The sequence below is a fragment of the Castor canadensis genome, chromosome 7 (genome assembly GCF_047511655.1).
Source record: "Castor canadensis chromosome 7, mCasCan1.hap1v2, whole genome shotgun sequence".
NCBI classification, from domain to species: Eukaryota; Metazoa; Chordata; class Mammalia; order Rodentia; family Castoridae; genus Castor; species Castor canadensis.
The window spans coordinates 85373025-85391973 of NC_133392.1; positions in this window are offsets into that span (position 1 = coordinate 85373025).

Consider the following 18949-nt stretch of genomic DNA (forward strand, 5'->3'; position numbering starts at 1 on the left):
CACACCTTAGTGGCAGTAAAAATTCCTTGCAAAAACTAAGTCCATTTTCACAGGGAAACAATGTGCTACATGCTATGGCTTCGAACACAAATTGGTTTCTTTCCAGAGGTACATGTCTTTCTTCAACTGAGCTGAATAATCCTATATGGAACAAAATATGCCTTTCTCCACCTTGATCACTAGGATTTGCAGGAAGTATTCCTTTCCCAAACTCTCTTAATTCTCACAGGGAAACAATGTGCTTAGACACGACTGCTTCTAACACAGATGTCTTTCTTTGGAGCGATATACGTGCTTCAACTTAGCTGAAAAGGCCTATGGGAAGCAGAAGGAGCCCATCATCACCTTGAAACACCAAAGTTGAAGCAAGTATTTCTTTCAAAAACCAACTGAATTCTCACAGGCAAACAATGTGCTAGATGCTGTAGCTTCTAACATGGATGTTTTTCTTTCGGGAGACCCATGTGTTTATTGAACTCAATCGATTAGGCTTATTTGGAGAAAAGAGAGTATGTCCACCTTGAAACACCTAATTTGCAGGAAGGATTCCTTACAAAAACTACTCACTTATCACAGGGTAACAATGAGCTAGAAGCTCCTGCTTCTAACATAGATGGCTTTCTTTCGAGAGATAAATGTGGTTCTTCAACTTTGCTGAATAGGCCTATTTGGAAAACAATGAGCCTTTTCCAACCTCGAAAACACTTATTGCAGAAAGTATACCTTTCAAAACTAACTCAGTTCTCATAGGGAAAAATGTGTCATATGCTACTTCTTCTAATACAGATTGGTTTCCTTCAAGAGCGACATGTTGTTCTTCACTTAGCTGAATAGCTCTATTTGGAACAAAATGAGCCTTTCTACACCTTGAAAACTATGGATTGCAGAAAGCATTCCTTGCAAAATTAACTCAGTTCTCACGGAGAAATAATATCCTACATGCTGTGACTTCTAACACACATGGCATCATTTCGAGAGATACGTTTATTTTCAAACTAGCTGAAAACGCATATTGGAAGCAAAAGAAGCCTAGGACCACCTGAAAACACTTACATTGCAGGATGTAGTCCTTTCAAAATGTAACTCAATTATTACAAAGAAAAAATGTTCAAGATACGGTAGCTTCTATCACGGATGGGGTTCTTTGGAGATAAACATGTGTTTCTTCAACTCAGCCGAATAGTCCTATGTGGAGCAAACAGAGCCTATGTCGCCTTTGAAACAACTAGGTTGGAGGAATCATTCCTTGGAAACCGAACTCAATTCTCCAAGGGAAACAAAGTGCTAGATGTACCTATTTCTGACACACATGATTTTGTTCAAGAGTTTCATTTGTCTCTTCAACTTAGCTGAATGGGCCTACTTGAAACAAAATGAGCCTTTCACCACCTTCATAAATATGATTTGCAGGAACTATTCCTTTCAAAAACTAACTCAACTCTCAGAGGGAAACAATGTGCTACATGCTACTACTTCTACTACACATGTGTTTGTAGCAGAGATACATGTGTTTCATCAACTCAGTTGAATAGGCCCATTTGGAACAAAGAGAGCCTCTCTCCACCTTGAAACACCTTAGCTGCAGGAAGCATTCCTTTCAAAAAGTAACTCAGTTATCACAGGAAAACAATGTGCTAGATGTTCCTGTTTATAACACAGATGGTGTTCTTTGGAGAGATTCATATGTTTCCACAACTTCGCTGAATAGGCCTATTTGAACAAATAAGATTTTCCCCTCTTGAAAAACTATGATTGCATTCCTGTCAAAACCTAACTCAATTCTCACAGGGAAACTGTGCGCTACATGGTGCAACTTCTGACACAGATTTTTTGATAGAGATCCATGTGTTCCTTCAACTCAGGTGAAGAGGCCTGATTACAGCAAACAGACCAACCTCCACCTTGAAACACCGACATTGCTGGAACAATTCACTCAAAATCTAACTCAATTCTCTCAGGGGAACAAATTGCTAGATGTTCGTGCTTCTAATCTTGACAGTTTTCTTTCCAGAGATACATTTATCTTTGACTAAGCTGAATTGGAGTATTTGGGGCAAGCAGTCCTACCTGCACCTTGAAACACCAAAGTTGCAGGAAGAATTCCATTTAAAAACTCCCTCCATTCACACAGGGAAACAATATTGTAGTTGTCACAGCCTCTAACTTGGATGGTTGTCTTTAGAGGCAAAGAAGGGTTCCTTCATGTCAGCTGATTGGGCCTGTTTATAGCAAACAGAGCCTATCTGCACCTTGGAACACCAAAGTTTCAGGAAGAATTCCTTTCAAAAACAAACTCTATTCTCACGGGGAAAAATGTGCCAGATGCTCCTGCTTTGAATACAGCTGGTTTACTTCGAGAGGTACATGTGATTCATCAACTCTGCTGAGTAGGCCATTTTGGAAAGAAAACATTCCTTCCTCTACCTTAAACGTTCTGATTTGCAGGGAGTATTCTTTTCAGACACTAAGTAAATTCTCACCAGGAATCAATGCACTACATGTTGCAGCTCTAACATGGATGGTTTTCTTTGGAGAGGTACATGTATTTCTTCAACACAGCTGAATAGGCTTACTTGGAGCACACAGAACCAATCTTCACCTTGAAACGCCAAGTTGTAGGGAGCATTCCCTTAAAAACTAACTCAGTTATCCCAGGAAAGCAACGTGCTATCTAGAAGCTCCTGCTTCTAACACAGCTGGTCATCTTTGGAGAGATACATTTATTTCTTCAACTTAGCTATTAGGCCAATTTGAACACAATGAGACTTTCCCCCCCATGAAAACTATGACTCACAGGAAATATTTCCTTCAAATTCTAACTCCATTCTCACAAGGAAACAATGTTCTTGATGCTGCAGGTTCTAACGTAGATAGTTTTTTTGGGAGAGATACATGTGTTGCTTCATCTCACCTGAAGGGGTCTATTTGGAGAAAAGAGATCCTATCTCCACCTTGAAACACGTGAGTTGCTGGAAGAATTCCTTGAAAATACTAACTCAATTTTCACCAGGAAGCACTGTGCTAGATGCTATGGCTTCTAACACATACTGGTTTATTTGGAAAGGTGCATGTGTTTCTTCACCTAAGCTGAATAGTCTGATTTGGAACAAAATTGGCCTATGTATACCTTAATAACTATGATTTTCAGAAGGTATGCCTTTCACAAGTTAACCCAATTTTCATGGGGAAACAATGTGCTACATGCTATGGCTTCTAACACAATTACTGACTTTCAAGAAATACGTGTGTTTCTTCATCTTAGCTGAGCAGGCCTCCATGGAACAAAAGAGCCAATCTCCACCTTGAAACACATAAGTTGCAGGAAGTATTGTTTGTAAAGCTACTGAAGTCTCACATGGAACAATGTGCTACACGTTCCTGCTGCTAACTCTGATGGTTCTCTTTCAAGAGACAAATGAGTTTCTTCAACTTAGGTGAGTAGGACTCTTTGGAGCAAAATGAGCCTTTCTCCACCTTGAAAGTTCTCATTTGCATCAAATATTCTTTCCAAAACTAACTCCATCTGACTGGAAAACAACGTGCTAGATGCTCCTGCTTCTAAAAAAGATGGTCATGTTTTGAAAGAATCATTTGTTTCTTCATGTTCACTTAACAGGCCTACTTGGAACAAAATGAGTCTTTCTCCACTTTGAAAACTGTGAGGAGCTTGAAGTGTTCCTCTGAATTCTCAGCAGGAAACATGTGCTACTTGTTCCAAAACACATGGGTTTCTTTCAAGAGATAGATGTGTTTCATCAACTTAACTGTGTAGGCCTAATTGGAACAAAGAGAGCATAACTCAACCTAAGACAACTCACGTATCAGGTAGGATTCCTTTGCTAAACTAACCCAGTTCTAACAGCAACACAATATGTTAGATGCAGCAGCTTATTACGTAGGTGAATTTCTTCAGAAAGGTACACGTGCTTCTTCACTTCTGGTTAACATACATACTTGGAACAAAAGCAGCCTTTGCCCACCTTGAAACACTTACGTTTGAGGAAGCATTCCAGTCAAAACCTACTCAATTCTCAGTGGAAATAATGTGGTAGATGCTCCTGCTTCTAACACACATGTTGGTCTTTTGAGAGATTCATTTGTTTCTTCATCTTAGATGAATAGTCCTAGTTGGAGAAAAATGAGACTTAATCCTCCTTCAAAATTCTGATTTGCAGGAAGTATTCCTTACAAAAACTAATCAATATTCAGAGGGAAACAATGTGCTAGATGCTGCAGCTTCTAACATCGAAGGTTTTCTTTGGCGAGTTACATGTGTTTCTTCAACTACCCGAATAGGCCTATTTGGAGCATAGAGAGCCAATCTGAAGCTTCCCAAAATTAAGTGGCAGGCAGTATTCCTTTCAAAAACAAACTCAATTCTCACAGGGGTAAAATGTGCCTAGATGCTCCTGCTTATAACACAGATGGATTTCTTTGAGAGACACATGTGTTGCATGAACTCAGTTGAGTAGGCCAATTTGGAACAAAAAGAACCACCTCCCTCCACCTACAAAATTTTGTTTTGCAGGAAGTATTCCTTTGAAATGAACTCAAAACTCACAGGGAAAACATGTGCGAGATGCTGCAGTTTGTACCATACATGGTTTCCTTTAGAGACATATATTTCTTTCTTCCACTCACCTGAACAAGTCTGTTTGGAGACAACAGAGTGTATCTCCACCTTGACACACCTTAGTGGCAGTAAAAATTCCTTGCAAAAACTAAGTCCATTTTCACAGGGAAACAATGTGCTACATGCTATGGCTTCGAACACAAATTGGTTTCTTTCCAGAGGTACATGTCTTTCTTCAACTAAGCTGAATAATCCTATATGGAACAAAATATGCCTTTCTCCACCTTGATCACTAGGATTTGCAGGAAGTATTCCTTTCCCAAACACTCTTAATTCTCACAGGGAAACAATGTGCTTAGACACGACTGCTTCTAACACAGATGTCTTTCTTTGGAGCGATATACGTGCTTCAACTTAGCTGAAAAGGCCTATGGGAAGCAGAAGGAGCCCATCATCACCTTGAAACACCAAAGTTGAAGCAAGTATTTCTTTCAAAAAAAAACTGAATTCTCACAGGGAAACAATGTGCTAGATGCTGTAGCTTCTAACATGGATGTTTTTCTTTCGGGAGACCCATGTGTTTATTGAACTCAATCGATTAGGCTTATTTGGAGAAAAGAGAGTATGTCCACCTTGAAACACCTAATTTGCAGGAAGGATTCCTTACAAAAACTACTCACTTATCACAGGGTAACAATGAGCTAGAAGCTCCTGCTTCTAACATAGATAGCTTTCTTTCGAGAGATAAATGTGGTTCTTCAACTTTGCTGAATAGGCCTATTTGGAAAACAATGAGCCTTTTTCAACCTCGAAAACACTTATTGCAGAAAGTATACCTTTCAAAACTAACTCAGTTCTCATAGGGAAAAATGTGTCATATGCTACTTCTTCTAACACAGATTGGTTTCCTTCAAGAGCGACATGTTGTTCTTCACTTAGCTGAATAGCTCTATTTGGAACAAAATGAGCCTTTCTACACCTTGAAAACTATGGATTGCAGAAAGTATTCTTGCAAAATTAACTCAGTTCTCACGGAGAAATAATATCCTACATGCTGTGACTTCTAACACACATGGCATCATTTCGAGAGATACGTGTATTTTCAAACTAGCTGAAAAGGCATATTGGAAGCAAAAGGAGCCTAGGACCACCTGAAAACACTTACGTTGCAGGATGTAGTCCTTTCAAAATGTAACTCAATTATTACAAAGAAAAAATGTTCAAGATACGGTAGCTTCTATCACGGATGGGGTTCTTTGGAGATAAACATGTGTTTCTTCAACTCAGCCGAATAGTCCTATGTGGAGCAAACAGAGCCTATGTCGCCTTTGAAACAACTAGGTTGGAGGAATCATTCCTTGGAAACCGAACTCAATTCTCCAAGGGAAACAAAGTGCTAGATGTACCTATTTCTGACACACATGATTTTCTTCAAGAGTTTCATTTGTCTCTTCAACTTAGCTGAATGGGCCTACTTGAAACAAAATGAGCCTTTCACCACCTTCATAAATATGATTTGCAGGAACTATTCCTTTCAAAAACTAACTCAACTCTCAGAGGGAAACAATGTGCTACATGCTACTACTTCTACTACACATGTGTTTGTAGCAGAGATACATGTGTTTCATCAACTCAGTTGAATAGGCCTATTTGGAACAAAGAGAGCCTCTCTCCACCTTGAAACACCTTAGCTGCAGGAAGCATTCCTTTCAAAAAGTAACTCAGTTATCACAGGAAAACAATGTGCTAGATGTTCCTGTTTATAACACAGATGGTGTTCTTTGGAGAGATTCATATGTTTCCACCACTTCGCTGAATAGGCCTATTTGAACAAATAAGATTTTCCCCTCTTGGAAAACTATGATGGCATTCCTGTCAAAACCTAACTCAATTCTCACAGGGAAACTATGCGCTACATGGTGCAACTTCTAACACAGATTTTTTGATAGAGATCCATGTGTTCCTTCAACTCAGGTGAAGAGGCCTGATTACAGCAAACAGACCAACCTCCACTTTGAAACACCGACATTGCTGGAACAATTCACTCAAAATCTAACTCAATTCTCTCAGGGGAACAAATTGCTAGATGTTCGTGCTTCTAACCTTGACAGTTTTCTTCCCAGAGATACATTTATCTTTGACTCAGCTGAATTGGAGCATTTGGGGCAAGCAGACCTACCTGCACTTTGAAACACCAAAGTTGCAGGAAGAATTCCATTTAAAAACTCCCTCCATTCACACAGGGAAACAATGTTGTAGTTGTCACAGCCTCTAACTTGGATGGTTGTCTTTAGAGGCAAAGAAGGGTTCCTTCATGTCAGCTGATTGGGCCTGTTTATAGCCAACAGAGCCTATCTCCACCTTGGAACACGAAAGTTTCAGGAAGAATTTCTTTCAAAAACAAACTCTATTCTCACGGGGAAAAATGTGCCAGATGCTCCTGCTTTGAACACAGCTGCTTTACTTCGAGAGGTACATGTGATTCATCAACTCTGCTGAGTAGGCCATTTTGGAAAGAAAACATTCCTTCCTCTACCTTAAACGTTCTGATTTGCAGGGAGTATTCTTTTCAGACACTAAGTAAATTCTCACCAGGAATCAATGCACTACATGTTGCAGCTCTAACATGGATGGTTTTCTTTGGAGAGGTACATGTATTTCTTCAACACAGCTGAATAGGCTTACTTGGAGCACACAGAACCAATCTTCACCTTGAAACGCCAAGTTGCAGGGAGCATTCCCTTAAAAACGAACTCAGTTATCCCAGGAAAGCAACGTGCTATCTAGAAGCTCCTGCTTCTAACACAGCTGGTCATCTTTGGAGAGATACATTTATTTCTTCAACTTAGCTATTAGGCCAATTTGAACACAATGAGACTTTCCCCACCATGAAAACTATGACTCACAGGAAATATTTCCTTCAAATTCTAACTCCATTCTCACAAGGAAACAATGTTCTTGATGCTGCAGGTTCTAACGTAGATAGTTTTTCTGGGAGAGATACATGTGTTGCTTCATCTCACCTGAAGGGGTCTATTTGGAGAAAAGAGATCCTATCTCCACCTTGAAACACGTGAGTTGCTGGAAGAATTCCTTGAAAATACTAACTCAATTTTCACCAGGAAGCACTGTGCTAGATGCTATGGCTTCTAAAACATACTGGTTTATTTGGAAAGGTGCATGTGTTTCTTCACCTAAGCTGAATAGTCTGATTTGGAACAAAATTAGCCTATGTATACCTTAATAACTATGATTTTCAGAAGGTATGCCTTTCACAAGTTAACCCAATTTTCATGGGGAAACAATGTGCTACATGCTATGGCTTCTAACACAATTACTGACTTTCAAGAAATACGTGTGTTTCTTCATCTTAGCTGAGCAGGCCTCCTTGGAACAAAAGAGCCAATCTCCACCTTGAAACACATAAGTTGCAGGAAGTATTGTTTGTAAAGCTACTGAAGTCTCACATGGAACAATGTGCTACACGTTCCTGCTGCTAACTCTGATGGTTCTCTTTCAAGAGAAAAATGAGTTTCTTCAACTTAGGTGAGTAGGACTCTTTGGAGCAAAACGAGCCTTTCTCCACCTTGAAAATTCTCATTTGCATCAAATATTCTTTCCAAAACTAACTCCATCTGACTGGAAAACAACGTGCTAGATGCTCCTGCTTCTAAAAGAGATGGTCATGTTTTGAAAGAATCATTTGTTTCTTCATGTTCACTTAACAGGCCTACTTGGAACAAAATGAGTCTTTCTCCACTTTGAAAACTGTGAGGAGCTTGAAGTGTTCCTCTGAAATACGACCTGAATTCTCAGAAGGAAACATGTGCTACTTGTTCCAAAACACATGGGTTTCTTTCAAGAGATAGATGTGTTTCATCAACTTAACTGTGTAGGCCTAATTGGAACAAAGAGAGCATAACTCAACCTAAGACAACTCACGTATCAGGTAGGATTCCTTTGCTAAACTAACCCAGTTCTAACAGCAACACAATATGTTAGATGCAGCAGCTTATTACGTAGGTGAATTTCTTCAGAAAGGTACACGTGCTTCTTCACTTCTGGTTAACATACATACTTGGAACAAAAGCAGCCTTTGCCCACCTTGAAACACTTACGTTTGAGGAAGCATTCCAGTCAAAAACTACTCAATTCTCAGTGGAAATAATGTGGTAGATGCTCCTGCTTCTAACACACATGTTGGTCTTTTGAGAGATTCATTTGTTTCTTCATCTTACATGAATAGTCCTAGTTGGAGAAAAATGAGACTTAATCCTCCTTCAAAATTCTGATTTGCAGGAAGTATTCCTTACAAAAACTAATCAATATTCAGAGGGAAACAATGTGCTAGATGCTGCAGCTTCTAACATCGAAGGTTTTCTTTGGCGAGTTACATGTGTTTCTTCAACTACCCGAATAGGCCTATTTGGAGCATAGAGAGCCAATCTGAAGCTTCCCAAAATTAAGTGGCAGGCAGTATTCCTTTCAAAAACAAACTCAATTCTCACAGGGGTAAAATGTGCCTAGATGCTCCTGCTTATAACACAGATGGATTTCTTTGAGAGACACATGTGTTGCATGAACTCAGTTGAGTAGGCCAATTTGGAACAAAAAGAACCACCTCCCTCCACCTACAAAATTTTGTTTTGCAGGAAGTATTCCTTTGAAATGAACTCAAAACTCACAGGGAAAACATGTGCGAGATGCTGCAGTTTGTACCATACATGGTTTCCTTTAGAGAGATATATTTCTTTCTTCCACTCACCTGAACAAGTCTGTTTGGAGACAACAGAGTGTATCTCCACCTTGACACACCTTAGTGGCAGTAAAAATTCCTTGCAAAAACTAAGTCCATTTTCACAGGGAAACAATGTGCTACATGCTATGGCTTCGAACACAAATTGGTTTCTTTCCAGAGGTACATGTCTTTCTTCAACTGAGCTGAATAATCCTATATGGAACAAAATATGCCTTTCTCCACCTTGATCACTAGGATTTGCAGGAAGTATTCCTTTCCCAAACTCTCTTAATTCTCACAGGGAAACAATGTGCTTAGACACGACTGCTTCTAACACAGATGTCTTTCTTTGGAGCGATATACGTGCTTCAACTTAGCTGAAAAGGCCTATGGGAAGCAGAAGGAGCCCATCATCACCTTGAAACACCAAAGTTGAAGCAAGTATTTCTTTCAAAAACCAACTGAATTCTCACAGGGAAACAATGTGCTAGATGCTGTAGCTTCTAACATGGATGTTTTTCTTTGGGGAGACCCATGTGTTTATTGAACTCAATCGATTAGGCTTATTTGGAGAAAAGAGAGTATGTCCACCTTGAAACACCTAATTTGCAGGAAGGATTCCTTACAAAAACTACTCACTTATCACAGGGTAACAATGAGCTAGAAGCTCCTGCTTCTAACATAGATGGCTTTCTTTCGAGAGATAAATGTGGTTCTTCAACTTTGCTGAATAGGCCTAATGGGAAAACAATGAGCCTTTTTCAACCTCGAAAACACTTATTGCAGAAAGTATACCTTTCAAAACTAACTCAGTTCTCATAGGGAATAATGTGTCATATGCTACTTCTTCTAATACAGATTGGTTTCCTTCAAGAGCGACATGTTGTTCTTCACTTAGCTGAATAGCTCTATTTGGAACAAAATGAGCCTTTCTACACCTTGAAAACTATGGATTGCAGAAAGTATTTCTTGCAAAATTAACTCAGTTCTCACGGAGAAATAATATCCTACATGCTGTGACTTCTAACACACATGGCATCATTTCGAGAGGTACGTGTACATTCAAACTAGCTGAAAAGGCATATTGGAAGCAAAAGGAGCCTAGGACCACCTTGAAACACTTACGTTGCAGGATGTAGTCCTTTCAAATTGTAACTCAATTATTACAAAGAAAAAATGTTCAAGATACGGTAGCTTCTATCACGGATGGGGTTCTTTGGAGATAAACATGTGTTTCTTCAACTCAGCCGAATAGTCCTATGTGGAGCAAACAGAGCCTATGTCGCCTTTGAAACAACTAGGTTGGAGGAATCATTCCTTGGAAACCGAACTCAATTCTCCAAGGGAAACAAAGTGTTAGATGTACCTATTTCTGACACACATGATTTTCTTCAAGAGTTTCATTTGTCTCTTCAACTTAGCTGAATGGGCCTACTTGAAACAAAATGAGCCTGTCACCACCTTCATAAATATGATTTGCAGGAACTATTCCTTTCAAAAACTAACTCAACTCTCAGAGGGAAACAATGTGCTACATGCTACTACTTCTACTACACATGTGTTTGTAGCAGAGATACATGTGTTTCATCAACTCAGTTGAATAGGCCTATTTGGAACAAAGAGAGCCTCTCTCCACCTTGAAACACCTTAGCTGCAGGAAGCCTTCCTTTCAAAAAGTAACTCAGTTATGACAGGAAAACAATGTGCAAGATGTTCCTGTTTATAACACAGATGGTGTTCTTTGGAGAGATTCATATGTTTCCACAACTTCGCTGAATAGGCCTATTTGAACAAATAAGATTTTCCCCTCTTGGAAAACTATGATGGCATTCCTGTCAAAACCTAACTCAATTCTCACAGGGAAACTATGCGCTACATGGTGCAACTTCTAACACAGATTTTTTGATAGAGATCCATGTGTTCCTTCAACTCAGGTGAAGAGGCCTGATTACAGCAAACAGACCAACCTCCACCTTGAAACACCGACATTGCTGGAACAATTCACTCAAAATCTAACTCAATTCTCTCAGGGGAACAAATTGCTAGATGTTCGTGCTTCTAATCTTGACAGTTTTCTTTCCAGAGATACATTTATCTTTGACTCAGCTGAATTGGAATATTTGGGGCAAGCAGACCTACCTGCACCTTGAAACACCAAAGTTGCAGGAAGAATTCCATTTAAAAACTCCCTCCATTCACACAGGGAAACAAGGTTGTAGTTGTCAGAGCCTCTAACTTGGGTGGTTGTCTTTAGAGGCAAAGAAGGGTTCCTTCATGTCAGCTGATTGGGCCTGTTTATAGCCAACAGAGCCTATCTCCACCTTGGAACACGAAAGTTTCAGGAAGAATTTCTTTCAAAAAAAACTCTATTCTCACGGGGAAAAATGTGCCAGATGCTCCTGCTTTGAACACAGATGCTTTACTTCGAGAGGTACATGTGATTCATCAACTCTGCTGAGTAGGCCATTTTGGAAAGAAAACATTCCTTCCTCTACCTTAAACGTTCTGATTTGCAGGGAGTATTCTTTTCAGACACAAATAAATTCTCACCAGGAATCAATGCACTACATGTTGCAGCTCTAACATGGATTGTTTTCTTTGGAGAGGTACATGTATTTCTTCAACACAGCTGAATAGGCTTACTTGGAGCACACAGAACCAATCTTCACCTTGAAACACCAAGTTGCAGGGAGCATTCCCTTAAAAACTAACTCAGTTATCCCAGGAAAGCAACGTGCTATCTAGAAGCTCCTGCTTCTAACACAGCTGGTCATCTTTGGAGAGATACATTTATTTCTTCAACTTAGCTATTAGGCCAATTTGAACACAATGAGACTTTCCCCACCATGAAAACTATGACTCACAGGAAATATTTCCTTCAAATTCTAACTCCATTCTCACAAGGAAACAATGTTCTTGATGCTGCAGGTTCTAACGTAGATAGTTTTTCTGGGACAGATACATGTGTTGCTTCATCTCACCTGAAGGGGTCTATTTGGAGAAAAGAGATCCTATCTCCACCTTGAAACACGTGAGTTGCTGGAAGAATTCCTTGAAAATACTAACTCAATTTTCACCAGGAAGCACTGTGCTAGATGCTATGGCTTCTAACACATACTGGTTTATTTGGAAAGGTGCATGTGTTTCTTCACCTAAGCTGAATAGTCTGATTTGGAACAAAATTAGCCTATGTATACCTTAATAACTATGATTTTCAGAAGGTATGCCTTTCACAAGTTAACCCAATTTTCATGGGGAAACAATGTGCTACATGCTATGGCTTCTAACACAATTACTGACTTTCAAGAAATACGTGTGTTTCTTCATCTTAGCTGAGCAGGCCTCCTTGGAACAAAAGAGCCAATCTCCACCTTGAAACACATAAGTTGCAGGAAGTATTGTTTGTAAAGATACTGAAGTGTCACATGGAACAATGTGCTACACGTTCCTGCTGCTAACTCTGATGGTTCTCTTTCAAGAGACAAATGAGTTTCTTCAACTTAGGTGAGTAGGACTCTTTGGAGCAAAATGAGCCTTTCTCCACCCTGAAAATTCTCATTTGCATCAAATATTCTTTCCAAAACTATCTCCATCTGACTGGAAAACAACGTGCTAGATGCTCCTGCTTCTAAAAGAGATGGTCATGTTTCGAAAGAATCATTTGTTTCTTCATGTTCACTTAACAGGCCTACTTGGAACAAAATGAGTCTTTCTCCACTTTGAAAACTGTGAGGAGCTTGAAGTGTTCCTCTGAATTCTCAGAAGGAAACATGTGCTACTTGTTCCAAAACACATGGGTTTCTTTCAAGAGATAGATGTGTTTCATCAACTTAACTGTGTAGGCCTAATTGGAACAAAGAGAGCATAACTCAACCTAAGACAACTCACGTATCAGGTAGGATTCCTTTGCTAAACTAACCCAGTTCTAACAGCAACACAATATGTTAGATGCAGCAGCTTATTACGTAGGTGAATTTCTTCGGAAAGGTACACGTGCTTCTTCACTTCTGGTTAACATACATACTTGGAACAAAAGAAGCCTTGGCCCACCTTGAAACACTTACGTTTGAGGAAGCATTCCAGTCAAAACCTACTCAATTCTCAGTGGAAATAATGTGGTAGATGCTCCTGCTTTAACACACATGTTGGTCTTTTGAGAGATTCATTTGTTTCTTCATCTTAGATGAATAGTCCTAGTTGGAGAAAAATGAGATTTAATCCTCCTTCAAAATTCTGATTTGCAGGAAGTATTCCTTACAAAAACTAATCAATATTCAGAGGGAAACAATGTGCTAGATGCTGCAGCTTCTAACATCGAAGGTTTTCTTTGGCGAGTTACATGTGTTTCTTCAACTACCCGAATAGGCCTATTTGGAGCATAGAGAGCCAATCTGAAGCTTCCCAAAATTAAGTGGCAGGCAGTATTCCTTTCAAAAACAAACTCAATTCTCACAGGGGTAAAATGTGCCTAGATGCTCCTGCTTATAACACAGATGGATTTCTTTGAGAGACACATGTGTTGCATGAACTCAGTTGAGTAGGCCAATTTGGAACAAAAAGAACCACCTCCCTCCACCTACAAAATTTTGTTTTGCAGGAAGTATTCCTTTGAAATGAACTCAAAACTCACAGGGAAAACATGTGCGAGATGCTGCAGTTTGTACCATACATGGTTTCCTTTAGAGAGATATATTTCTTTCTTCCACTCACCTGAACAAGTCTGTTTGGAGACAACAGAGTGTATCTCCACCTTGACACACCTTAGTGGCAGTAAAAATTCCTTGCAAAAACTAAGTCCATTTTCACAGGGAAACAATGTGCTACATGCTATGGCTTCGAACACAAATTGGTTTCTTTCCAGAGGTACATGTCTTTCTTCAACTAAGCTGAATAATCCTATATGGAACAAAATATGCCTTTCTCCACCTTGATCACTAGGATTTGCAGGAAGTATTCCTTTCCCAAACTCTCTTAATTCTCACAGGGAAACAATGTGCTTAGACACGACTGCTTCTAACACAGATGTCTTTCTTTGGAGCGATATACGTGCTTCAACTTAGCTGAAAAGGCCTATGGGAAGCAGAAGGAGCCCATCATCACCTTGAAACACCAAAGTTGAAGCAAGTATTTCTTTCAAAAACCAACTGAATTCTCACAGGGAAACAATGTGCTAGATGCTGTAGCTTCTAACATGGATGTTTTTCTTTGGGGAGACCCATGTGTTTATTGAACTCAATCGATTAGGCTTATTTGGAGAAAAGAGAGTATGTCCACCTTGAAACACCTAATTTGCAGGAAGGATTCCTTACAAAAACTACTCACTTATCACAGGGTAACAATGAGCTAGAAGCTCCTGCTTCTAACATAGATGGCTTTCTTTCGAGAGATAAATGTGGTTCTTCAACTTTGCTGAATAGGCCTAATTGGAAAACAATGAGCCTTTTTCAACCTCGAAAACACTTATTGCAGAAAGTATACCTTTCAAAACTAACTCAGTTCTCATAGGGAAAAATGTGTCATATGCTACTTCTGCTAATACAGATTGGTTTCCTTCAAGAGCCACATGTTGTTCTTCACTTAGCTGAATAGCTCTATTTGGAACAAAATGAGCCTTTCTACACCTTGAAAACTATGGATTGCAGAAAGTATTCCTTGCAAAATTAACTCAGTTCTCACGCAGAAATAATATCCTACATGCTGTGACTTCTAACACACATGGCATCATTTCGAGAGGTACGTGTACATTCAAACTAGCTGAAAAGGCATAATGGAAGCAAAAGGAGCCTAGGACCACCTTGAAACACTTACGTTGCAGGATGTAGTCCTTTCAAAATGTAACTCAATTATTACAAAGAAAAAATGTTCAAGATACGGTAGCTTCTATCACGGATGGGGTTCTTTGGAGATAAACATGTGTTTCTTCAACTCAGCCGAATAGTCCTATGTGGAGCAAACAGAGCCTATGTCGCCTTTGAAACAACTAGGTTGGAGGAATCATTCCTTGGAAACCGAACTCAATTCTTCAAGGGAAACAAAGTGCTAGATGTACCTATTTCTGACACACATGATTTTCTTCAAGAGTTTCATTTGTCTCTTCAACTTAGCTGAATGGGCCTACTTGAAACAAAATGAGCCTTACACCACCTTCATAAATATGATTTGCAGGAACTATTCCTTTCAAAAACTAACTCAACTCTCAGAGGGAAACAATGTGCTACATGCTACTACTTCTACTACACATGTGTTTGTAGCAGAGATACATGTGTTTCATCAACTCAGTTGAATAGGCCTATTTGGAACAAAGAGAGCCTCTCTCCACCTTGAAACACCTTAGCTGCAGGAAGCATTCCTTTCAAAAAGTAACTCAGTTATCACAGGAAAACAATGTGCTAGATGTTCCTGTTTATAACACAGATGGTGTTCTTTGGAGAGATTCATATGTTTCCACAACTTCGCTGAATAGGCCTATTTGAACAAATAAGATTTTCCCCTCTTGGAAAACTATGATGGCATTCCTGTCAAAACCTAACTCAATTCTCACAGGGAAACTATGCGCTACATGGTGCAACTTCTAACACAGATTTTTTGATAGAGATCCATGTGTTCCTTCAACTCAGGTGAAGAGGCCTGATTACAGCAAACAGACCAACCTCCACCTTGAAACACCGACATTGCTGGAACAATTCACTCAAAATCTAACTCAATTCTCTCAGGGGAACAAATTGCTAGATGTTCGTGCTTCTAATCTTGACAGTTTTCTTTCCAGAGATACATTTATCTTTGACTCAGCTGAATTGGAGTATATGGGGCAAGCAGACCTACCTGCACCTTGAAACACCACAGTTGCAGGAAGAATTCCATTTAAAAACTCCCTCCATTCACACAGGGAAACAATGTTGTAGTTGTCACAGCCTCTAACTTGGATGGCTGTCTTTAGAGGCAAAGAAGGGTTCCTTCATGTCAGCTGATTGGGCCTGTTTATAGCCAACAGAGCCTATCTCCACCTTGGAACACGAAAGTTTCAGGAAGAATTTCTTTCAAAAACAAACTCTATTCTCACGGGGAAAAATGTGCCAGATGCTCCTGCTTTGAACACAGATGCTTTACTTCGAGAGGTACATGTGATTCATCAACTCTGCTGAGTAGGCCATTTTGGAAAGAAAACATTCCTTCCTCTACCTTAAACGTTCTGATTTGCAGGGAGTATTCTTTTCAGACACAAATAAATTCTCACCAGGAATCAATGCACTACATGTTGCAGCTCTAATATGGATGGTTTTCTTTGGAGAGGTACATGTATTTCTTCAACACAGCTGAATAGGCTTACTTGGAGCACACAGAACCAATCTTCACCTTGAAACACCAAGTTGCAGGGAGCATTCCCTTAAAAACTAACTCAGTTATCCCAGGAAAGCAACGTGCTATCTAGAAGCTCCTGCTTCTAACACAGCTGGTCATCTTTGGAGAAATACATTTATTTCTTCAACTTAGCTATTAGGCCAATTTGAACACAATGAGACTTTCCCCACCATGAAAACTATGACTCACAGGAAATATTTCCTTCAAATTCTAACTCCATTCTCACAAGGAAACAATGTTCTTGATGCTGCAGGTTCTAAGGTAGATAGTTTTTCTGGGACAGATACATGTGTTGCTTCATCTCACCTGAAGGGATCTATTTGGAGAAAAGAGATCCTATCTCCACCTTGAAACACGTGAGTTGCTGGAAGAATTCCTTGAAAATACTAACTCAATTTTCACCAGGAAGCATTGTGCTAGATGCTATGGCTTCTAACACATACTGGTTTATTTGGAAAGGTGCATGTGTTTCTTCACCTAAGCTGAATAGTCTGATTTGGAACAAAATTGGCCTATGTATACCTTAATAACTATGATTTTCAGAAGGTATGCCTTTCACAAGTTAACCCAATTTTCATGGGGAAACAATGTGCTACATGCTATGGCTTCTAACACAATTACTGACTTTCAAGAAATACGTGTGTTTCTTCATCTTAGCTGAGCAGGCCTCCTTGGAACAAAAGAGCCAATCTCCACCTTGAAACACCTAAGTTGCAGGAAGTATTGTTTGTAAAGCTACTGAAGTCTCACATGGAACAATGTGCTACACGTTCCTGCTGCTAACTCTGATGGTTCTCTTTCAAGAGACAAATGAGTTTCTTCAACTTAGGTGAGTAGGACTCTTTGGAGCAAAATGAGCCTTTCTCCACCTTGAAAATTCTCATTTGCATCAAATATTCTTTCCAAAACTAACTCCATCTGACTGGAAAACAACGTGCTAGATGCTCCTGCTTCTAAAAGAGATGGTCATGTTTCGAAAGAATCATTTGTTTCTTCATGTTCACTTAACAGGCCTACTTGGAACAAAATGAGTCTTTCTCCACTTTGAAAACTGTGAGGAGCTTGAAGTGTTCCTCTGAATTCTCAGAAGGAAACATGTGCTAGTTGTTCCAAAACACATGGGTTTCTTTCAAGAGATAGATGTGTTTCATCAACTTAACTGTGTAGGCCTAATTGGAACAAAGAGAGCATAACTCAACCTAAGACAACTCACGTATCAGGAAGGATTCCTTTGCTAAACTAACCCAGTTCTAACAGCAACACAATATGTTAGATGCAGCAGCTTATTACGTAGGTGAATTTCTTCGGAAAGGTACACGTGCTTCTTCATTTCTGGTCAACATACATACTTGGAAGAAAAGCAGCCTTTGCCCACCTTGAAACACTTACGTTTGAGGAAGCATTCCAGTCAAAACCTACTCAATTCTCAGTGGAAATAATGTGGTAGATGCTCCTGCTTCTAACACACATGTTGGTCTTTTGAGAGATTCATTTGTTTCTTCATCTTAGATGAATAGTCTTAGTTGGAGAAAAATGAGACTTAATCCTCCTTCAAAATTCTGATTTGCAGGAAGTATTCCTTACAAAAACTAATCAATATTCAGAGGGAAACAATGTGCTAGATGCTGCAGCTTCTAACATCGAAGGTTTTCTTTGGCGAGTTACATGTGTTTCTTCAACTACCCGAATAGGCCTATTTGGAGCATAGAGAGCCCATCTGAAGCTTCCCAAAATTAAGTGGCAGGCAGTATTCCTTTCAAAAACAAACTCAATTCTCACAGGGGTAAAATGTGCCTAGATGCTCCTGCTTATAACACAGATGGATTTCTTTGAGAGACACATGTGTTGCATGAACTCAGTTGAGTAGGCCAATTTGGAACAAAAAGAACCACCTCCCTCCACCTACAAAATTTTGTTTTGCAGGAAGTATTCCTTTGAAATGAACTCAAAACTCACAGGGAAAACATGTGTGAGATGCTGCAGTTTGTACCATACATGGTTTCCTTTAGAGACATATATTTCTTTCTTCCACTCACCTGAACAAGTCTGTTTGGAGACAACAGAGTGTATCTCCACCTTGACACACCTTAGTGGCAGTAAAAATTCCTTGCAAAAACTAAGTCCATTTTCACAGGGAAACAATGTGCTACATGCTATGGCTTCGAACACAAATTGGTTTCTTTCCAGAGGTACATGTCTTTCTTCAACTAAGCTGAATAATCCTATATGGAACAAAATATGCCTTTCTCCACCTTGATCACTAGGATTTGCAGGAAGTA